Consider the following 24,509-nt stretch of genomic DNA (forward strand, 5'->3'; position numbering starts at 1 on the left):
TTTATTTTTATTTTTGGGACAGAGAGAGACAGAGCATGAACGGGGGAGGGGCAGAGAGAGAGGGAGACACAGAATCGGAAACAGGCTCCAGGCTCTGAGCCATCAGCCCAGAGCCTGATGCGGGGCTCGAACTCACGGACCACGAGATCGTGACCTGGACGAAGTCGGACGCTTAACCGACTGCGCCACCCAGGCGCCCCTATAATCCCCTTTTCTTGAGTGTGGGTAGGAACCTGTGAATATGGTGGATGTCACTCCCTTGGTTATACAGTGTTGTATGGTAAAATTCTGTAAACGGGTATTGCATATGTAATTAAAGTCTGTAATACCTCGACTTTATTTTTTTTTTAAATTTTTTTTTCAACGTTTTTTTATTTATTTTGGGGACAGAGAGAGACAGAGCATGAACGGGGGAGGGGCAGAGAGAGAGGGAGACACAGAATCGGAAGCAGGCTCCAGGCTCTGAGCCATCAGCCCAGAGCCCGATGCGGGGCTCGAACTCACGGACCGCGAGATCGTGACCTGGCTGAAGCCGGACGCTTAACCGACTGCGCCACCCAGGCGCCCCTGTAATACCTCGACTTTAATCAAAAGGAAAGTTATTCTGGGGGAGCTTGTTCAAGTAAGCCATTTACAGGAGATTGCAAACATCAGGGACACATGACTGTTGCCCTTGAAGAAGCAGACCGCCGTGTTGCGGAGAGGGGCACGTGTCAGGAAGTGGCAGGCAGCCCTGTGTAGCTTAGTCTCACAATCCGAATGGAACCTTTGATGAGGACTCCAAGCCTCACATAAGATAGTAGCCAGAGCCAACACCTTGACTGCAGCCCTGTAGGACCCTGAGTAGAGGACCCACCTAAACCAAGTCTGGACCCTCGACGAGCAGAAACTGTAAGTCAGTGTGTGTTGTTTAAAGTCAATACAGTCGTGGTCATTTTTTATGCCACAGTAGAAAACTAATACAGACTTTGGGACCAGAAGTCGAGTGTTGTTTTAATAAATCCCTAAAAACTGGGAGCAGCTTTGGAATTGCGAAGTGAGTAGACAGAAACTGGAAAAGTTTGGGGAGAGCACATTAGAGGAAGCCAAAACCACATTACAAAAAGACAATCACTGGGACTGACTCTTAGAAGGAATGTGGACTTTAAGAATGCTACCCACCGGCATAGAGCTCAGAAGGGAGGAAGGCATGTTGCTCGAACCCGGAAAAGAGGAGATCTTCTAGATAGTGGCAGCAAGCCTGGCGAAAGATTTTCCTGCAGTTTTGGGGAATGCAAAACTTGTAAAGAATGAACCTGCTTAGGAGCACCCGGGTGGCTCCAGTCGCTTAAGCATCTGACTCTTGATTTCGGCTCAGGTCATGATCTCCCAGTTCGTGAGTTCAAGCCCTGCGTTGGGCTCTGCACTCTGACAGCACAGCGCCTACTTGGAGTTCTCTCTCTCCCTGTCTCACTGCCTTCCCCTGCTCACACTCTCTCCCTTTCTCTCTCTCTCTCTCTCTCTCTCAAAAATAAACATTAAAAAAATAATGAACCTAGTTACATACCTATGGAGATTTCCAAGCAAAATGTTGGAGGTGTTGCCTGGTTTCTTCTTGTTGCAAATAGCAAAATGTGAGAGGAGGGAAGGAAGTGGGGGAACTTGGTGCAAGACTATTCAATACAAATTAAACAGGCTTGCTGATTTTGAATATTCTCAGTTTCCCCAGATGGCAAAATACGCCAAGAATTGGGTGGCTCCTGAAATGTTAGCAGAGAGGAAAGCCTAGGGGTGTGACTACACAACCTTGCCCCAAATCTTAGAAAGATCAAGGTTTCACACACAGGATTCTCTCAAGACGTCAGGGATACTATTCAGAGATCTTCTCAACTAAAGTGGAGGCTCTCTAGAAATATTGAGGGTGTGGCCCCCCATTCCTCTCAGCGGGAGGCCTAGACGCAGAGATAATCTCAGAAAGATCTGTGAAGATAACTTTTATCTAACAGAGTGAAATCTGCAAACGACCTCCAAACAGGAAAATCATTTCAACAACAATACTGCCAGCTTGAATTCCAAGAGGGACAAAGGGAGAGAGCACAAAATTAAAGGAGGCTCTTGGATTCCCTGAATTCTATTGGCAGGAAGCAACTGCTCTTATGGATCTTGGTGCAAGACGTAACATTTTTGGTTCAGAGACAACACTTTATTAATCGTGGCACAACGAACATCATGAGTATCCGCATATTTACGTCAGATGCACCTGCACATACAGTGTGTTACATTCCATGAGAGGACTGCTGAGTTAGGGAACCTGACTAAATCATTTATGATGGACAGTAGACATGCTCTGTTCTCTAAGACTGCAAGCAACTCTTCCCTGTGCTCTGAAGAGAAACACTGTTAGCTACGTAAACGTCCTTGAAAAAGTAGTCTGGACACTAGTGTTTCTTCTCAGAAGCCATGCAAGAGGGCCATCGAGAAATGTTTCCCGATACTTGGGCACCTTTCGGGTGATGCTCTGACTTCTCTCTTTTCCCTGATCATACAGGATCTGTAAGAGCTATTTCTGTTATTCTTCAAAGGAAAAAATGGCATGGGCTGTCGTCCTAATGCGAACACTCATTTCCTTCCTGTGTCATTGGGTCCTACTGAGGCCTGCCATGACGATGGCTTTCCATTTGAAAGTCAAGTCTCCATCCTCATCAGTATAAAAGGTTTCCTTGCCTTCCTGATTTGTCCTGCTGGGTGCAGTTCCTCTTCCTCGGAAGCCATCCTTCCTCATCATCTGGAGATACAGAACTCCAGTGTACTCACACCACAGACAACTTGCCTTCGCAGCTCTCCTCTTTGACGCCTCCTTCCCACCAATTTACGCTACGGACACCTTGCTTCTCATAGTTAAATGTTCAACTTTGACCTCCTTTTTTGTATTTGTGTGTTAGCATTTCTCACTGATAACTAGGCCCTTCCCTTGCTACCGTATCTAGCTTCAATGGGTTTGGAGTCCTGTCACCCACAATTTCTTTTTGAACACGATAGTCTTCTCCACAGTTTTGGCTTTGGGTTTGCAAATATTTTACTGGTTTTACAATTCTGGCTCACAGTTATACATGATTTAGCTCTTTTACTTATTTATTATTTCATCTCGGCAATAGTACACAAAATATATTTTTAAGCTAACGAAGATGATCAAAAAGTCTGTGACATAATATTTATCATTTTATAATGTATCTCCCCCACTCTCAAACTTATACCCATCTTTTATTGGTAGAATGTAACGGTAAATTATAATTTAATAGACAGTTTTGAATTTTGAGCTGTTTGGCCCTTCAGTTAATGGCATACACCATGCCTGTGAAAAATAACCACTGTTGAAAAATGTGTTTCCTAAACAGCGCAGTATTTCTGTTTCAAGTGAGCCTGTTTTAAAAGTACTTCTTAATGACAAATCACTTAACAGATTTAGGCACATGGTCTGAGTTATACTTGGATGCTTCCCATAGCACTAAAAACTAGTCTGGTAAAATCTAGCAGACATGAGCATTGGTTTAGTGCCTACATCATCAAAACTGGTAGAAAGAGGAACACTGGCAATAAAGGTTTGTGCAGGGCTGTGCACTCTGGAGCACAGAGTCCATCCATTAAACCCCAAAGGGGATGACTGGGTCTCTCAAGCCAAACATTCCTTAGTATGCTTTTCTGTGATACTAATCACTTCAATCTTCCTTCATGTGCCATGGAAAATAGACCACAAGGTTTGGCCAATTAAATCACACTTAGGGAAGGGATAAGGAAGCAAAATATAGCAGTTGTCCCACCCTTGCGGTATTTAAAAACAGAAGCCTTTCCCCTAGGGGGCTTGTCTTTATTTATCTTTTGCTAATTTGCCTATTTAGCAGGTAATCACCCGCTGGCATAAACCTTTTGTTTCCGTGATTCAGAGGCTTCATTGTGAATTTGATGAAGTCAATGAAATGTTAAAAACTATTTCAAGCGGTGCCTGGGTGGCTCAGCGGGTTACGCACCTGACTCTTGATCTCAGCTCAGGTCACAGTCTCACGGCTTTTTTTTTTTTTTTTTTTTTTTTTTTTGTGGGTCGGATTCTGTGCAGTGTAGAGCCTGCTTGGAATTCCCTTTCCCTCTCTCTCTGCCCCTACCCCACGTGTATGCTCTCTCTCTCTCTCTCTGAAATGAATAAATAAAATAAAAAAATTTAAAAGAAAGTATTTCAAAATACACATCAAGGCAATTACATAAGTAATTTAAGCCTTTCATAAATCCCTTCTTGTAGAGGCCGCTTTTATTTTTTATTTTTTAAAAAAAAATTTTTTTTTCAACGTTTATTTATTTTTGGGACAGAGAGAGACAGAGCATGAACGGGGGAGGGGCAGAGACAGAGGGAGACACAGAATCGGAAACAGGCTCCAGGCTCCGAGCCGTCAGCCCAGAGCCCGACGCGGGGCTCGAACTCACGGACCGCGAGATCGTGACCTGGCTGAAGTCGGCCGCTTAACCGACTGCGCCACCCAGGCGCCCCTAGAGGCCGCTTTTAGACAACAGTCTTGAGCAGTGACCCCCACCTTGAATATAGACAAGTGACCCACCTCAAAATATCCGTAGGCCCTAACTGATCAATGCACTACTTACAAGCAGGCACAGTAACCAAGAAAGGGAAGATTCCATACATCACCGCACCTCCTCATCTTCCCCCTTTACAAACAGCCCCCGCCCACTGCCTCCTGCCAATCACTCCCTTGCTTACTGTCCTGCCGGCTGCTGCCTTGAGGTGTGTCCAGTAAATGTCCATCTTCTTTGCTCTGCCTCAGGTGACTTCTTTCACCTCCCACGCCACCGGCTTCCATCCAATCATCGCCCCACATTTGGGGCCCCCCCCCCCCATCCAATCGAGAAACACCTCACTTAGACACCACTTCTTAGCTTTTGTTATCGCTGATTTCTCACCAACATGCCCAATGGAAACTGAATCTTGAAAGTAATCACAAAATTATTCCGATAGTAGAGAAAATCAACTGATTTATCAAGTGAAAGAAAATCAGATACTTCCTATGCATGATCCCTGTACTCCGTGATGAGGTCATTCATATTAATAATGTTGGTAGAGCATTGTTATGCATTTCCTTTGACACAGTAGCTAAGTCCATCAGACAACATACCTTCCCAACATGTTTGGGTTATGAGTAGTGCCAGTTACTGTATAGTGAGTCAAAAAAGCAGAGAAAATATGGCCTTTACAGTTTATATGAACATAGGAGATGACCCAATTAGCATGACTCTACAATTATAAATGAAGTGTTTTGTGCAAAGCTTACAGAAGTGCCAACAGCTGTTGAGTGCCAAAAGGCATCTTCTATGAGCAAGGACTTCACGTCCAATTGTAAGGACTCAGTTATTCTCTCTATCACAGTGATACATATCGCTGATGACACATTTAAGTAGCTTCCAGGCAAAAGAAGCACACAGGATTAGCAAATATTAGATATTGCAGAGAAAAAAATATTGCCAAATGTTGTTATTTCATAACCACAACTTGTCTTAATTATCTGAGTACGGTCAGTAAAGATTTGTTAGGTCACATGTATTTCAGGAAAGTTTCTGCATGTCTGAATACAGTTGGCTTCTCCACTACAGCCTTGACCAGGAAAAGTTCACTTCATTTGGAGAAACATGCATAGTTACTCCTTAAAGTTTCTGTATAATACACGAAAAATGATGAACAGAAAATACCATTTCAAAATCAAGGATATTGCAATATAAGCAATATTGCAGTAAAAATTAAATTATGATGACAATTTGCATAAATTAAAGAATTTGAAAAAAACATCTCCCCTGTATGACAAGAAGACAAAGCGGATCTAAAGACCACAAGAAAGGTACTAAAGCAAAAAGGAAGAGAAAGATAGCTGGTCTACCTCAGAAGACAAATGGAAACAAACATTTTAACATTCACAGAAATGAAGGTAAAATTGAAAGATACTATCAGAATAGGCATTATTGGGAACTGCGTTATGAATAGAAGACAGGACTGAGAAGATGAGAGAAACAGGGGCACCTGGGTGGCTCAGTAGGTTGAGCGTCTGACTTCGGCTCTAGTCATGATCTCACAGTTTGTGAGTTTGAGCCCCACATCGGGCTCTCTGTCCTTCTCCCGCTTGCGCGTGCTCTCTCTCTCTCTCAAATACAAATAAAAAACATTACAAAAAAAAAAAAGAAAATGAGAGAAACAAAACAGAAATAGATGAAGCATGGAAAAAGATTCACTAGTCAATATCCATGGGGGAGAAGTAAAGCCCACCGATTACGGACATAAAGCTGGTATAATTACTGTGTGCCAGACAAAACACTGTGCTAGTCAGACCTTTGAATAATAGAAGAATAATTAAAAGAAAAAAAAATAGGGGCGCCTGGATGGCGCAGTCGGTTAAGCGTCCGACTTCAGCCAGGTCACGATCTCGCGGTCCGGGAGTTCGAGCCCCGCGTCAGGCTCTGGGATGATGGCTCGGAGCCTGGAGCCTGTTTCTGATTCTGTGTCTCTCTCTCTCTCTCTCTGCCCCTCCCCCGTTCATGCTCTGTCTCTCTCTGTCCCAAAAATAAATAAACGTTGAAAAAAAAATTATTAAAAAAAAAAGAAAAAAAAATATAAAGACATACCTAAAGAAAAGTTTGCAAAATATAAGATTATTTGAATCTACCAATTATATAGACACATGGTGTTCCAGGAATAATTGAACCAGAAGGGTGAATCCTGAGGCCGAAATCAATCAAGTTATTAAGCTCAAGAAAAGAAAAGAATCTTTCGGTCAATTTGGCCAGGTCAATAAGGAAATATCTTAAGAGGGAAAAAATCAATTTAGTTTGTGTCATCTTGACTGAAAAATTTAACAAGATAGTAGAATAATATTTTGGAAGAAAGAAAATATGAATGTTCTTTTAATATGAACATGCTATTCAAGACTAAAGGGCACAGTTTAAAAATTCTGAATATGAAAAAAACAAATGGAAACAGTATTTTCCTGAGCACTTCCTATGGAAAATGCCTGTAGGCAAACTTCTACCAACCACAGAAATCGGAGCAGCTGAAGAACAATAAGCCAGGGCTCCTGGGGTGGCTCAGTCGGGTAAGTGAGGACATCGGCTCATGTCATGATATCAGGGTTCATGGTTTCAAGCCCTGTGTCCAGCTCTGTGCTGACAGCTCAGAGCCTGGAGCCTGCTTTGGATTCTGTGTCTCCCTCTCTCCCTGCCCCTCCCCCACTCATTCTCTGTCTCTGTCTCTCAAAATAAACATTAAAAAGTTAAAAAAAAAAAAGAAAAAAGAAACCACGTTGGTACTGAATAGTAGAAACTATACTGTCTGTAAAAAGCAAGACTAAACTTGAATTGGCAATTATCATTACTAAAGAATATTTAAATGTTGCAAATTAAAATAAATTAATGGAGAAATTAAAATAAATTAAAATAGTTGGGAGTGGTTGGAGAAAGGAAACCACCAGTGGCATGATTATGCTACCTTTATCATCCATTTTGGCCAAGTATCAAACTATATCATTCAATGCTAAAAAATCAAGTAACAAGGAAGTAAATATATTAAAGATATAAAAGTAATCTATGGAAGCAATGGGACGTTAGGAAAGGAAAAAGGAAGAATAAATGCGTACATTCTCTTATTTTTCAAAATAGGGATTCTATAGCTCAATCTAAGGAAGTGGAGAATGATCGTAAATTAGAAGATTATAATAGGCAAACCTTCTCAAGTAAAAGTAACCGCAAACAGGAAGGGTTGAATCATACAATTTGTTTATTAAAACTGATAAAATATGATTATAGATTTAACGACACGAAGCTATTATTTAATTATCATAAATGAAGTATTTTTATGTAAAGCAGATGTCTGTCATATTCGTTTACTAAGAAAAACACAACTATGTAATGTTTACAGAAATCATGTAAAACAAAGTGACTCGGGAAAGTTGGAAACAAAAAGATGAACAAAGGCAGACAAGCCGGCAAATGAAATGGAAATAAAATGGAAGGGATACTCTTCATATCAGAAAAAGGGGAACTCAGGGAAAAAGCATTAAGTAAGGCTCAGAAAGACACTTGAAAAGAATAAAATATGCAATCTACAGTATCAGTACACAAATAACAAAAATCAGTAATGGAAAATAAATGGGAATTATAATGAGAAATAAACCGACACTTTAATTTACATTTCTTTTCCCATGACAGACCAAATGGATTAAAACCTAAGTAATGACATAGAAAATTGTGTTCTTTCTAATCCAGGAACGTATTTTACTGAATTTCTTGAACTGAATTACATAATTTACACTCACACTGCTGCCTTTGTTATTTATTTCAATGGGCAGTCGGTGAGTAATAACCTACAACTAATATGCTTAGCACACTCTTGAAATACTTTAACAGACTCTACCAAGAAATACATAGCAAAGGGAGGTTTCGAGCAAAGGAAATTCAACACACATATTCTCATAAGTGTGGTAATGCTCCAAAATATATCCAAGAAGCTCCTGGATGTAGGAGAATAATTGGAAAAAAAACATATGTTCTCAGACAGGCAAAGCTGCGTTTGAGTTTTGATATCAGAAGAAACTTTGAACACCTTATGTAACCAGTCTGAAAATGTATATATAGCGGAAGGAAGTGGATATAATCCCTCTACCACAACAACCCTGGGAAGAAAAGTAGATATGAAGTGTCTGCCCTCGAAAAGAAGATTTAAAAAATAAGTCAATACATGTGTATTCCTGTCCCCATCCTAGCTGTATGAATCATATCCAAACATATCAGAAAACCCTGGTCATTTTTAACGTTTATTTATTCTTGAGACAGAGAGAGACAGAGCATGAACAGGGGAGGGTCGCAGAGAGAGGGAGACACAGGATCTGAAACACGCTCCAGGCTCTGAGCGTCAGCACAGAGCCCAACGCGGGGCTCGAACTCACGGACTGCGAGATCGTGACCTGAGCCGAAGTTGGACGCTTAACCGATGGAGCCACCCAGGCGCCCAAAAAAAACCCTGGTCGTTTTTAACAACTTTATGACTAATCTGGATGAAAGCAGAAAATATTCTTATCAGAACTGCAGTGGCACAAAGTTGGGGATATTAGCTAATCCATTGGAATAGAAAAGCAGATTCAAATCCTTTTTGTCAGACTGAAACAAACTGATGGCATTTAAAAGGATCCAATGGGAAAGTATTAATTTACTTGGAGAACATTAACTAGGAGAATATGAGTGGCGTCGTCTATGGTGGAAATATTTTCGAAAACAATTAGCTGCCTGAAAGATCCACACAAGTAGATGATTTGATATACCTGTCAGACAGTGACTTCCACAATATTCATTTAATACAGTGCTTACAAGGGAAGTAATACCCTCTTGTGATCTATAAAGACTGCCATATCGTGAGCAATGCATGTAAAATAAATTAGGCAAGGTTGCATTTTTGGGGGTCCAGCACCTAATCATGCCAATAACTAGCTGTGTAATCTGCACAAGCTCCTTTATTTCACGAACAATAGAGTCCCCATATGGAATGTGGGCTCAGAGAATTAAGCACATACCTGTGAGGTGGGATTCAGTAGGATAACATAAGTAAAGAATTTAGCAAAAGTCCATCGTTATTGTCATTATTCTGGAATCATATTTTAATAGGGAAAATTGACCAATTAAAGTATGCTCAAGGAAGCTTAACCAAAATGTCTAAGATTCTGGAAAGCAAAAGCCAAAGAAAACAGGTAAGGAAATTGAATACATTTAGATCATACAAGAGAAGATCTAGAAGAAAGAACATTTCTTTCTATGAATGTCTTGGTAGAGAGAGTAACCTTTCTTTGCATCCACTAGAGAACACAATATCCATTCAATGATATAGTGATATCATTGGATATTGGCAATGGATATTACCAGGAGGAGGACTTCCTGTTAGTGTAAGAAAAGTTTTAAACAGCCAACTTTTTCATGACTAGAAAGGACTAATTTACAAATAAAAGATCGGTTGTTGTGAATGTAAACTGCAGAAATGAAGTGCTCACAGTTAGAAAGATGGTGATGTTAAGAAATGAAGGGTAGGGGTGGCTGGGCGGCTCAGTCGGTTAAGCGTCCGACTTCCGCTCAGGTCGTGATCTTGTGTTCATGAGTTCGAGACCCGCATCAGGCTCTGTGCTGACAGCTCAGAGCCTGCAGCCTGCTTCAGATTCGGTCTCCCTCTTTCTCCATTCTTTCCCCATTCACGCTCTCTCTCTCTCTCTCAAAAATAAATAAACATTAAAAAAAAAAAAAAGAAATGAAGGGTCAAGTTACAGAACATGTAAGATCTACCTCAAAAGCAGAATCCTGTAGTTCAATAAAGGGGTATCAATGCTGCTTTAGAATACTGTAGCTTGGAACTATTATGTTTTCTAAGAGCACCACTACCATGATAACTCTCTAAGCTGGTCTTGACCTCATTCTCTCAGGGAATGTAGAGTATTACATTCCTTTCATGCTTCCTCTTACTTAAAATGACCTCCTGGGCCATTTTGCTCATCTTAGCGAAGTTGACTACAGTTGATACGTGGCCAGAGTGACCCAAACAACAAACAGAAATTCTTGATGTGTGAGCAGATAAAACATCGCGTTTGGAGATGCCAAATAAGGTTATGAAAGCTACTCACTATTATTCATCAATAGAAGTAGTTTCCTGCCAGAGATGAAGAAATAAATCATCATCAAAGAGAAAGTAAATACACGAATTCTAGTGTGAGGAACTGAAATTAAAAGTGGCCACTATAGGGGCACCTGGGTGGCACAGTCGGTTAAGCGTCCGACTTCAGCCAGGTCACGATCTCGCGGTCCGTGAGTTCGAGCCCCGCGTCAGGCTCTGAGCTGATGGCTCGGAGCCTGGAGCCTGTTTCTGATTCTGTGTCTCCCTCTCTCTCTCTGCCCCTCCCCCGTTCATGCTCTGTCTCTCTCTGTCCCCCCCCAAAAAAATAAATAAACGTTGATAAAAAAAATTAAAAAAAAAAAGTGGCCACTATAATATGGCTGTTGAGGGACATTTCTTACAGCATTTATGATATAAAACTATATACATAACTATAGCCATGAAATCATCTCTGACCCAACAGTTCTGTTAAGAAGACTCTAAGAAAGTGATCAGAAATGCACACAAACAAGCACACACAGGCTATTTATCAAATCAGTATTTTTCAGTGTAAATAATAGAAAAAATAAATTTATGTTACAGAAGATTATTTCTGTACACATTGATACAACTATTGAAAACTAGATTTTAAAAGAATATGGGGAAACGCTCACAATAAAGCAACTGAGTATAACTTTTAAGTTATAACGATAAGAAAAATCGATCTCCAGTAAAAATGATGTAATATATGTATATACACAAAAAAGTACTGACTTATTTTTTGTTAATAACCTTAAGTAGATGAGATAAAAGTTACATTCACATTTAAGTTATTATATATTATTCATATATGTTATCATAATATTTAATTTAAATTTTTACTTATACTGTATTCTGTATACTAATTTTTATTAGTTTTGCAAAAATCTTGAAATATTTGATTTAATAATTACAAGGAGTTTTGAATAGTAAACCTTAGGCTATAAATGTTTGTTATAGGACACTATATTTGTAATGATTTTTTAAATTTATTGTAGAAAACTGTGTCTGTTCGCTTAAAGTTGTATGTGAGGCTTGCCACTTACTAAATGCCTCGTTAAAATTAACATCCAGGCTGTAACCTCACTGTCTTATTTTATGGAACTCAAGAGCTATAAAGTACAGTGAAGTTGCTCTTGGGCCGCCTGGGTGGCTCAGTCGGTTAAGCGTCTGACTTCGGCTCAGGTCATGATCTTGTAGTTCATGAGTTCAAGCCCTGTGTCCAGCTCTGTGTTGACAGCTCAGAGCCTGGAGCCTGCTTCAGATTCTGTGTTTCCTTCTCTGTCTGCCCCTCCCCCACTTGTGCTCTCTCTCTCCCTCAAAACTAAAATTGTCTTAAAACTATGGACATAGGTAAAGGAATTCCTTATAAAAATGGATCCTCTAATAAATATTAAAACTTACACTTTTCTTCAATTCCACTGAAAACAAAAATCTAGACCTTAAATAACAAATTAAATTCAAATAAGCAGAAGGAAGGAAACAATAAAGATTAAAGCAGAGACAAAAAAAAAAATGGAAAATACGAAGGCAAACAGATAAATAAAACCAAGAGTTAGTTCTTCAAAAAGATTTTTAAAAACCCACAATTTTTGGTTAGATTGACTATAAAAATAAAAAGAGAAAAGATCCAAATAACTAAAAGTAGAAATAAAAGAGAGACCATTAATACCAATTCTATACAAATAAAAAAGGTTATAAGAGAATACCAAAAATAATTGTATGCCAAAACATTGGATAACCTAGATGAATTGAAAAAAAAAAATTATGGGTGCCTGGGTGGCTCAATCAGTTGGGTATCCAACTCTTGATTTTGGCTCAAGTCATGATCTCACAGTTTCTAGATTGAGCCCTACATTGGGCTCCATGCTGACAGTGTGGAGCCTGCTTGGGATTCTTTCTCTCCATCTTTTTCTGCCTGTCCCCCACTCACATGTGTGCTCTCTCTCTCAAAATAACTAAATCAACTTTAAAAAAATAAAAAAAAAAATAGAAACACACAATCTACCAAATTTACCAACATTGGATCTTAAAGAAACAGAAAATCTGGTGAGACCTGTCACTAGTAAGGGTATTGACTTAGTAATCAAAACCTCCAAGCAAAGAAAAATCTAGTACTAGATGGCTTCACTGGTGAATTATATCAAATATTTAAAGAAGAATTAATATCATTTCTTCTCAAATTATTCCAAAAATTGAAGATGAGACAAGACTCCCAAACTTATTCCTTAAGGGCAATAGTACACTGATACCAAATCTAGATAAAAACCCTAGAAGAAAAGAACTCTAAAGACCAATATCCTTGATGAATATAGATTCAAAACCCTTCAACAACATGCTAGCAAATAGAATTCAACAGCACAATAAAAAGGTTATACATTATGACCAAATAGTATTCTTGGAATGCAAGGATGGTTCTACAAATGAAAAGCAATCAATCGATCAATCAATCAGTCAATCAATGTAATAAACCACATTAAAAGAAGAGAGGGAGGGACGCCTGGGTGGCTCAGTCAGTTAAGCGTCCGACTTCGGCTCAGGTCATGATCTCGCGGTCCGTGGGTTCGAGCCCCGCGTCAGGCTCTGTGCTGACTGCTCAGAGCCTGGAGCCTGTTTCAGATTCTATGTCTCCCTCTCTCTCTGACCCTCCCCCATTCATGCTCTGTCTCTCTCTGTCTCAAAAATAAATAAACGTTAAAAAATATTTTAAAAAGATAAATAAAAGAACAGAGGGAAAAGCCACATGATCATCTCACTTGGTGCCGAAAAATAAACATTTGACAAATCAAACACAGTTTTATAATAAAAACTCTCAATAAACTGGGACTAGAAGGAAATTTCCTCAACAGAACAAAGCCCACAGCTAACCTCATTCTCAATAGATCAGTAAGATCAGCAATAGGACAGGGTTGACCTTTTTTACCTCTTCTGTTCAACACATTACTGGAAATTCTAGCCACAGCAATTGGTCAAGAAAAGTAAATAAGATGCTTCCAAATTGGAAAGAAGAAAGTAAAATTATCTGTTCACAGACAACATGATCTTATATGTAGAATACCCTAAAGATTCTGCCAAAAAAAAATAAAGGGTGTAGAACTAATAAACACATTCAGCAAAATTACAGGATACAAAGTCAACCAATAAAGACCAGTTTCATTTCTGTATTATAACAATAAACAATTCAGAAAGAAAAAATAACACTTAAAACTGGAGTTTCAAGAAACATTTTTGTGCAAAACATGTTTGTCCAATTAGTTTAGAAATATTTAATTCTGAGGAGATATATTTACTTTGAGGATACGTAATTGAAATTCTCTGAACCCTTAATTATTGAAAGATTCTTAATTTAGTATGTCCTTAGGAACTTAATTTTAGTCTACTAAACCCTTTTAAATAACAGGAAAGCAAAAAAAAAAAAAAAACAGTTGGCACAACTTTTCAATATGATTTCATTTATGATATATTATTAACTATTTTTTCAATTATAAATAATTTGCTATTTTCAGATGTATTTTATTTTCTTTAGGCCAGAATCAAAATTTCAACAGGAATATGGAAATGTCATTGCCAACATAATTTTTAAAAACAAATTTTTCTGATGCTTAATTCACAAATAATGAGACATCCTCACTATGTGACTACTTGAAAACATAAAGCATGATGGTGAGTTACCAAGGAAAATAAGGACAAATGCCAATCACACTCTTTATTTTCTAAACTATGTGTTAAAATTAAATCTGAGGAAAGGAGATGCAGATTAATATCAAAATAGGTCATTGTTATAGGATTATCTCCACAGGAGCTGAGGTGTTTGGAAGTAATGAAAATATAATTAGCATTATGTATGGAACATTATGCATTCTTTACTTCAGCCAATATTTACTCAGCACCACTTTAGCTCCTAAAGAATCGCCTAACAAATGTTTCTCGACTGTGTTTTTTAAAATTCTAGAGGAAGGAAAAAATAGACCAGGACATGGGATGAGTGGTTGCCAGCAGGTCAATCCCAGGGTTCAGGTAGGCTCAGGGAGAAAGGCGCCTATGAACATATTCTTCAAGCAGATGAGGTGTTGTCATGGGGGTGCCGGGTGGAAGAACACTGCCGGCAGATGGCAGTCAGCACCAAGACCTAAGAACGAGAACCCTCAGTGTGTTTGACACATGGCCAGTAGAGGGAGAGGCTGTGCGGCTGCGGCAGAGGGGGGCAAGGTGGAAAGCAACTGAATAGGAAATCTGAGAGATGTAATTCATCAGTCTCTCTCGCAGCCGCCTTAAGAGTTTTACATAATTGGAATAAAATGAATTATTTGTAGATTATCACGACGTTAAAATTGGTTTCCAAATTAACTTCAGCATCAATCAATGTTGTGTATGTGCACACAATTACCGGCCGGTAAGTCATCAGTATATACTTGTCAGGGTGACTGATCAAATTAGGCTTTGCTCTTGTCCTTTTGCTTCCTTAGGTTGTAGAATTACAAATCGACAGCTTCTTCTTGATCAACTTTTAGGCTTATGTCAATACTTGTTTATTATGTTCTTTATTTCATCTGTTCTCTAAAGAATTAGAAAGAAACTGATATTGTATCTTTGCTTTTTATCATCTCTAACTAATACTCTCTATAATAACTTAGTGAAACTTGCTTAAATTTGTTTGAACAAAATATTTGAAAGAAAATAAGGGAGGAGAGCCTCCTTCCCCCACCCTTACATCTCTTATACTTTAAGGACCTGTGATATTACTACATGAATTCATCACTTTGTGCCTGTATCTCAGGATAGAGATAGCCCCAGCCCTGTAGTGAGGATGCTTTATCTTACCTCTGAATATATGAGTTGTGGCCCCAACAGATATGTATGTGATGTATCTGATTCATTATCTCACAGAATGTTATATTTACCTGAAATTTTTGAGAAAAATCTTGAAAAAGTATAAAATTGTGACTATCACAATAAAAGAAAATTGTATAGAAAGTAAAATTCTCATTGAATAAGCACATCTCAAAGACTGATATCTCTTGATGCTCACAGTCCCACATAACCCTCAGCCTTTCCACTTCAATTAACGACTTCCAATCCCCTTGCCCTGGTTTATAAAGCACTGCGTGATCCGGCAGTTGCCTACGTTTCCAGGCTCATCTGGGACCCCTTTCTTTGTTACCCAGTATGCTCTAGCCAAAACCACTCTATTTGATTCTAGGAAAAACCCAAGATCGGTCTCCTGTGAACAGGCTTGACTAGAACTTTGCTTCATCTTTCTACATCTTTCCAGACATGCCTCACTCCTATGGGAGACCTTTATTCACCACACAGGCTACAATGGCCCCCAGTCTTCTCTACGGGGAACAACCTGATACTTTCCCTATGAATGCTAAAGTATTTGTTCATTGTTTGCTTCTCTTAACGAGAATTATTATTTCCGTTCAACAGATATGGAAGCTGAGGTCCAGAAAGGGTAAAAAACAAACAAACAAACAAACTTGCCTAAGGCCCACAGCAAATCTGACCTATGTCCAGCATCTAATCCTGTGTATGCTATCTACTCCTCCAACTGCATCATGGCGGAAAGAATTCTATCTTCCAGACATGTCCATGTGAATATGTTTCTTCACCTGCCAAAGGGACTCCGCAGATGTTAAAGTTGAGGACTTTGGGATACAAACAAGATCCTGGATTCTCCCGGTGGGCTCAATCGGATCTCCTAAATCTTTAACAGTGCAAGACGGAGACGTAAGAGTCCGTCGGAGAAATGTGATAGAAGAAAGAGCAGAGATTCAAAGGATGAGGGGGACTCAATCCACCATTCCTGTTGCGAATATGGGGGAAGGGAGTCAAGGAATATGGTGATCTCCATAATCATGGGATGTCTCTTAGCAAGGAATGGGGGACATCAGACCTGTAATCATTGGAGCTGCACTCTGCCGAGAACCTTGGAGAGTTTGAGCAAGGAAACAAATTTTTCCTTTGATCCTCCACAAAGAACACAATCCTGCCAGCCCCTTAGTTTTAGCCTGATAAAACCATGGCATATTTCTGGCTTACAGAAATATATGGTAATAAAAAATGCGATATTTAAGCGGCTGACTTTGTGTTAATTTGGGATGGTGGCAATGGAAAACCAATACAACCATCCTACGTTTCCACAGACATGTCTAGGAGGGAGGCTGAGGCGTGGGAACCACTACACTCCAAGTAGAAACCTGTTAAATCAGGGGCCCATGAAAACAGAAAGAGAATAGGCATTTAGTAGAATGGGCCAACAGGCCGAACTGACTGCTCTCTCTGAGCCTCGTGTCTTAGGCTGGCTCAGAGACAAAAGCAGAGATAGCCCTCACACAAACTCTACTGCAAACTTGTATACCCTTGTGGGAATCCATTTTTGTGATTGCTATCAAGAAAATTCAAAATATTCATCATATTTGAAATAAAAACCCATTTTTGTGATGCCTCCGAAATTCATATCTGAAGTGTTGCATGTTTATCAAAGTGCTATTAATGACTGTAATGCTTCATACTAGAGAATGTCTATAACAAGGAATCAAAACATACATGTAATTTAAATGTGAAATCGGGGGCACCTGGGTGGCTCAAGTCGTTCAGTGTCTGCCTCTTGACCTCAGCTCAGGTCACGATCCCACAGTTTGTGGGTTCAAGTCCTGCATCAGGCTCTGCGCTTTTGGCGTGGAGCCTGCTTGGGGTTCTGTTTCTCCTTCTCTCTGCCCCTGCCCCACTTGTTCTCTCTCTCTCTCTCTCTCTCTCTCTCTCAAAATAAATAAATAAGCATTAAAAAACGTGAAACTGTACAGGATAAAACATGGTTATACAAACAATATACTACTGTAACAAAAAATTAATGAGCACATCCGTAAATCAAACACACACAAAACTACATTTAGAGTGGTTGCCCTTGGGAAGTGAAAAATTATGCTTGCTTTTAATTTCTGTAATTTCTAAATTTTCTGTAACAATTAGACTATAAAAAATGGAAGTGTGTTTATTTTAGGAGAAATCTAGATAATATTAGTGAAAAGGCAGAAGCCCACTAAAACCTGGAGATAATAAGGTCAATAAAAGGGTAGATGAGAGTGAGGATATATACACTTTAGTGGTTCATTTTGTGTTGCTGGATGTTACCCTTGGAAGCAGCTAAAAATTAGGGGCGCCTGGGTGGCTCAGTCAGTTAAGCGTCCAACTTCAGCTCAGGTCATGATCTCATGGTTCGTGGGGAGTTGAGCCTCACATCAGGCTCAGAGCTGTGCTGACAGCTCAGAGCCTAAAGTCTGCTTTGGATTCGGTGTCTCCCTCTTTCTCTCTCTGTTCCTCCCTTGCTCACGTTCTTTCTCTCTCTCTCTCAAAAATAAAATAAACATTAAAAAAAAATTTTAAAAAGAAGTAGCTAAAAATTAGATTGTCATTTAAGTAGGCACACCAATTTTGAATACCTGCTGTGATAGGTTGAATAGCTCCCCCGCCTAAATATCCATGTCCTAATTCCCAGAACCAGTGGATGTTACCTTATATGATACCAGGGAATTTGCAAGAGTGATTAAGTTAAGCGTCATGCAATGGGGGTTTACCCTTTATATTTAGGGAAGGCCCAAATGTATTCACAAGCATCCCCAGGAGACAGACGTAGAGGGAGAGTTGAGGACAGAAGGAGAAAGGAGATGTGAAATGAAAATGGGGAAAGATAACAGGAGCGGGGCCATGAGCAGAGGAGCGAGGACAGTCTCTGAAAGCAGTTAAAGAAATGGATTCTTCCTTAGAGCTTCTATAGAGAGGGCACCCTGTTGACACCTTGATTTCAGCCCAGTGAAACCCATTTCTGACTTCTGGCCTCAAGAACCATAAGAGAAGAAATGTGTGTTATTTTAAGTCACCAAGTTTGAGGTAATCTGTCACAGCAGCCGTAGGAATGTAGTTCGTCTGCCAATGAGAAACTAACTATGACACATTGAAATTATGTAAGAAGTAAGCAGCAAAATCAGTTTGGGATTTATTTGGGGGGGTGTTTGTGAATTTTTTATTTGTTTTTTGGGGTTCTGGGTCTCAGAACACATACACGGGTGACTGCAAATGAGTTACATCATCATGTGCTTATAAAATTTCCTACCCTCAGGGACCTGTGACTTGCTTTAAACTGATAGAATATTGGGCTAGCAAATTTCATCTTGTTAGCACACTCTAGAGAGAATTACCTGGACTTGAAGGGGCAAACATCATGTGGTGAAAATGTGAACAGCCTATGAAGAGGGCCGCTTGGTAGGGCATTGCAGATAGTTTTTAGCGTTCGAGATCAAACAGTAAGCAGTAAGAAGTCTCAGGCACAGAACCACAAGAAACTGAATTGTGCCAGTAACCTGATGAGTTTGGAAGTGGATTCTATCTCAGTCGAACAGAGGGACAAGAGAAGTTATGGAGGAATCCTGACCTGGAGAGCCATGAGTTTATGTAACGTATATCATTTATGTGGCTTATTTCTGGGCAATTAACTACATCGGCAGTAGAAAACTAAAAGAGATTTCTAGTTCGTTTTAGGGGGAAACATTTTATCATAGAGAAGAATCTATTAAATGATGAGAAAATAATATGAGTTTTATATAGATTTTAAAATAACAACCCTGAATATAACAGGAGACAATGCTTAAGATATGCAGTGAACACACAGAAAATTCGTTGGTTAAACAACAACAACAAAAAATGCACAGAAAATAACCGCAAGTTTTTGGATTTATTTAGGCATTTTGTTACTGTTATTGTTGTTCTGGTGGTCACGTTTTTTTCTTTGTTGACCATTTTCCAGTTACTTGTAAGTTTTTACGGTTTTATAACACAACCCGTAAAGTTGTAAATAAAATTTTAAACACTAAAACAACTTAGGCACAAAGAAGTACTATCTTCTGCTCTCACTTTTCTTAATCAATTTAATTGTGAAGAAGTTGCTATTTGTCAAACTTAGTTCTAGTACTCTGGGTACAATAAAAGGGTAGCAAGACCCCTGGTGCTTATATTCTTAAATTAACTTGATTTTCCGAGGGGGCCACACCACTTTTTTCCTTGTTTCCTTTTTGTTTCTAAAGCATATTGTAAAATTCTTACTGTAGCTTACTGGCATAGTCACACTGGCCCTTGGGTGATGCATGCCAAGATTCATTTGCTCACTGAACAAATTTATTTTGATTTGACAATATGCCAGGGACAGTGTTAGCTATGAGGGAAACACGAGTGAACAGACAAGGTCCTTACGCTTACAGGTTTGTAATATTTCAGGTAAGGTATGTAATAAAGAAGTAACCGATGGAATGATATCACTTGTGTAGCACAGTATGCACAAAATTGCTTTATGCAGTGGTAAGGGATATGCAGCAAAATAAAACAAGACGAGTGGCACTGAGAACCATGGAGTGACTGAGTTGCTATATTAGTGGCAATATTCCGGAAAAATGTGCCCAAGAGTGATGTTTAATGAGACCTAAATGAAGTGAGTGACTAAGCTAAGTGCTTGCCTAATGGAAGGGCATGCGGACGTGGACAGAAGCAAAAGAAAATGCCCAGTGCTTCCATTAGAAGTGTGTTTGGGAAGTTTGGTGAGTGACAGGAAGACAGTGCGGCTGGAGTCGCATGCAGGGAAGAGTGAATAGTTGAGGGATAATCTTGAGCGGTGTCCAAAAGGCAGGCCATGTATTCTTGCCACACGCTTGTCTCAGGGTCAAGTCAACTTCCTGCTCTTTTCCACACCTCATCCACAGAGAGCTTGGCCATCTTGACACTGTGCACAGTATAACACAGGTCTACTACACTGAGGACCTTATGCTAATTGATTCTAGCCACGTGTGCTCTGGGGAGCGGGGAGGTGGGCTCAAGAAAGAAATAGCAAGCGTGAAGAAAGGACTTTTTGTTTGTTCTCCTCTGCTTCCTGTTTCCTGCTGGTGAATTTCCTGCCTGCTCATGTGTCCTGTGAGCATCCCCCCAGGAAGGCTTCTTCACCCCAGAAGCAGTAATTCCCTCCTATACCAGCAAGTGCATCCTCTTCACAGAATTTTCCCATATTCCCATCACCAGATCGGTTCAGCCCTGTTCCATAGGGTACCCAGTCTAACTCAGAGACGCCAGCACTAGCCTAGCAGTGCCTTCTTCTCAGACGTTTGAATTTCATTTCCTCAAAACACTGTCTATGTTTTTATGTTTTAATTATTTCTGCCTGTGATGGTCAACTATGGAGACAAATGTCTGGTCAAACATTAGTCTAGATGCTGCTGTGAAGCTATTTGGTAATACGATTGATATTCACAGTAAGTTAATTTTTAGTTAAGTTTATTTATTTATTTTGATGGAGGAGGCAGGGAAGGGGCAGAGAGCAAGGGAGAGAGAGAATTCCAAGCAGGCTCCGCACTGTCAGCCCAGAGCCCGACGCAGGGCTTAAACTCATGAACCGTGAGATCATGAGACCTGAGCTGAAACCAAGTGTCAGACGCTGTGAGCCACCCAGGCACCCCTACAATAAGTTAATTTTAAGTAAGCTGGTTACCCTCCATTATGTGTTTGAGCCTCTCCCAAGAGTTGAGGGTTAGGAGCAAAATCTGAATTCCTGGAGAAGACAGCATTCTATCTCAAGACTGTAACAGAGAAATTCTGCCTGAGTTTTCTGCCTGCTGGTCTGGCTTACAGATTTCAGACTTGCCAGACCTAACACCCACATGAACCAATTCCTTGTAATCTCTCTTTATGGGTAAATTGATAGATAGATAGATAGATAAGATAATGGATAGAGTCAAGAAAGAGACAGCAAAGATGAAGAAGCGACTTAGTCGTTTGTTCTCAACTGCTTCCCATTACATTGCATGTAATATGTAATATTACAAAAATTATATATATATATATGTATCAGTAAAAGATACATTTTATTGTTTTAGTTTTTCTAGAGTACCCTGAATCCAGTACTGCCTCCTCCCTTTTTTCTTTCAGAGCTAGGTCTCTGGGCTGCTTTCTGCTACCCCTGTGATAGCCCTAGTAACATCTTTATTTTCTTTTCAGTTACTCTTTAATACTTTATATTTAGTTCTTTACATTAAATGCTCTCTGTTCAAACAACTGGTGCGGTTTCTGTCTCTTGCCGGGACTCTGAATGATGCTTTCTGGTAGAGACTTCAAGTATTATTCAGAGTGATGGGAAGCTATTGGAGAAATCGTATGCAATGACAATTCCTCGTCTCTCTGCCACCAGCAAGTAATCTAACACCTGTCAGAGCTGTGAGGTCTCATGTCCGTGCCCTTGGCATGTCCATACTTTCTCCTCCATCCACTTTTCAAGTCCCCCACAAAAGGTATCACAGAAGACCTTCTCCACACAAAAGCCCCAAGGTGTTTTAATTGAACAAAATGTCAAAATAAGCTAGGAGGTGTTTATTTTTGTCTTTCTTTCTCCAGCCGTAGCTCTATTCTGCTTCTAGATCTCCTTCTTTCTAATGTATGATCATAGAATATCTAATATTTATTAACTTCTAAATATACTATATCATTTTCTCTACAGAAATAACTGTTCCTCCACACCTCTGTCTTAAACTATTGCATTATCATAAATTTTTAAGCTTTTTTATTATGTGATCATTAATATTTTATTATATTTAATATGTTTTGACACTCAGACTGCACTTATTGTTTTCCTCATGGGACAAAACAAACTATTATACAGAATACAGTAAATCCAAGCAAATTTCATTTTTTAAAAATTTTAGTTTCAGTCACTGAAACGAATATTAAGCATATCCATTGTAGTCATTCTCCTAAATCTGTCTGTTGTTCAAACTGTGTGTAAAATTCACTCATGCCTCAGTGGGTAGGATTATGTAGTTGAAATGCAAATTTCACTATAGGTCATTGCTCTTTGAGTAGTTAAAAATAACTGTAAATGTTATCATGACATTCTACTGTATGTCAGTTTGTCAGATTATATTTTTGAGGCTTGACAAATTAATTCTTCCACTAGATTCCCAATATATATTTTTTTTAGAATAAAAATCAAAATTAACAAATAAAGAAAGTTTTCGTATTTGGTGAAAGAAAGTTACCTCTCAATTCCTTGTTACTGTAAATGGCATGACTCTTCTACTATGAAGATTATAGGCAATCTAATCTAGAAAGAATTAACCTCTTTCAAGTTCAATATCAAGTGCTCCATTTCTGTATTTCAGAAATATGTTGGCATTTTTCCAAAATGCAGTTAAGGGTTAAAATTTATCTGGCTCTTTAAAAATTGCTGTCATACAAAATTATACATCCTATCTGAATGTTCTTATTTTTGTGTAAAATTGTATGTAATATGTGATTAGTTTTATTTTCCATTTTTAAACTAATAAATAATATCTAAATAAATGTTTATTTTAAAAAGTCAAGGGGCGCCTGGGTGGCTCAGTCGGTTAAGCGTCCAACTTGGGCTCAGGTCATGATCTCACAGTCTGTGGGCTCGAGCCCCGCATCGGGCTCTGTGTTGACAGCTCAGAGCCTGGAGCCTGCTTCCGGTTCTGTGTCTCCCTCTTTCTCTGCCCCTCCCCTGCTCATGCTCTGTCTCTCTCTCGCAAAAATAAATAAAAACATTATAAAATTTTTTTTAAGTCAAATAAACAAATATATAAAATAAAACATGAAAGTGGGATCTCTTCTTCAGTTCCAATGTCTTTTTTAGAAAACACTGATAGGTTAACCATTTTAATAGGAACCATTCTAAAACTTAAAAAAATAAAATAAAACCTGTGCACAGAGGCATAGAAAGCTCCACACAGATGAAACCGCTGTGTGTGTGAGTGTTTTATTTTTTGACTTTTATTTTTTCACAATAGACCTATTTGACTATGTTCGTATTATGATCCATGGAATGATTATAAAAACTTATGTAAACACTTTTTTATTGATGTGTCACAATTGTCTCATCTTAATTTTTCTATCACATGTAAATTTTTTCTGTTCACAATATCCTTTAAAAAAGATTATTATTGAGCCAAATGATATGTGCAATTCACATTTTGGTACACAATACAAAAGCACCCTCCAAAAACTATAACAATTCACACTCTCACCAATAGTATATGAGAGTGCCTGAATATTTAGATGTATTAGAGTAAATGTTACAAAACAAGTATATCAGTTGATGGTATCTGTGCTTCAAAAAATATCTGTGGTCTACATTATATTAAGGTATTTATAAGAAAATTATTTTTCTTATATTTTCTGTGTCCTTATGTATTTTGCTTGACCATAATGAAATCCTAAATCATTGAATTCATACTTTTTTTTCATTTGGATTTTCAAATACATAACTGCAATTTATTATTGCCCTTTACTGGAAATATAATCTTGGTGATAGATATGTGAGCTCAAGGAAAATATTCTTTTGCTGCAAAAGGGACTCCTTTTATTTGTTCCAAATCTCCAAATCAAGATAACCTAAACTCTGGAAATTTTGAGCTATCGATACTACTCTCTACTTCTCACCCCAACAAACTTAACTTCACCCAAGTCTTTCATATACACTCTACATAGAGAAAGTGTGGATTTGAATTTACTAGATTAACACTTTGAGACTCACCTGAAACTTCGAAATTTTTCTATCATTACCATCAGACACCTACTCATGGGTTCTAATCTTGCACTAAGACTTTGAAAAAATGCAAGATCCAACTTCATGATTTCTAAAATAAGCATGCCTTAAATTCACTAATGGGAAAGTGATGGAATATAAAATATTAGAAGAGGATTCACTAAGAACATAAGAATCAAAAAATTAAAAAAATTAAAAATAGAACTATCCTACAATCAGTAAGCACACTAC

The 24,509-nt window shown here is 38.8% G+C and overlaps 1 protein-coding gene across 3 annotated transcripts in view; it reads right to left on the reverse strand.

Annotated features, from left to right (window-relative positions):
• Positions 1 to 24,509, reverse strand: part of SNTG1 (syntrophin gamma 1) — a 902,129-nt gene that overhangs the window by 115,007 nt on the left and 762,613 nt on the right. The gene's annotated exons all lie outside the window — the stretch shown is intronic.

The sequence above is a fragment of the Puma concolor genome, chromosome F2 (assembly GCF_028749965.1).
Source record: "Puma concolor isolate L17-30 chromosome F2, mPumCon1.1.hap2, whole genome shotgun sequence".
Taxonomy (NCBI): Eukaryota; Metazoa; Chordata; class Mammalia; order Carnivora; family Felidae; genus Puma; species Puma concolor.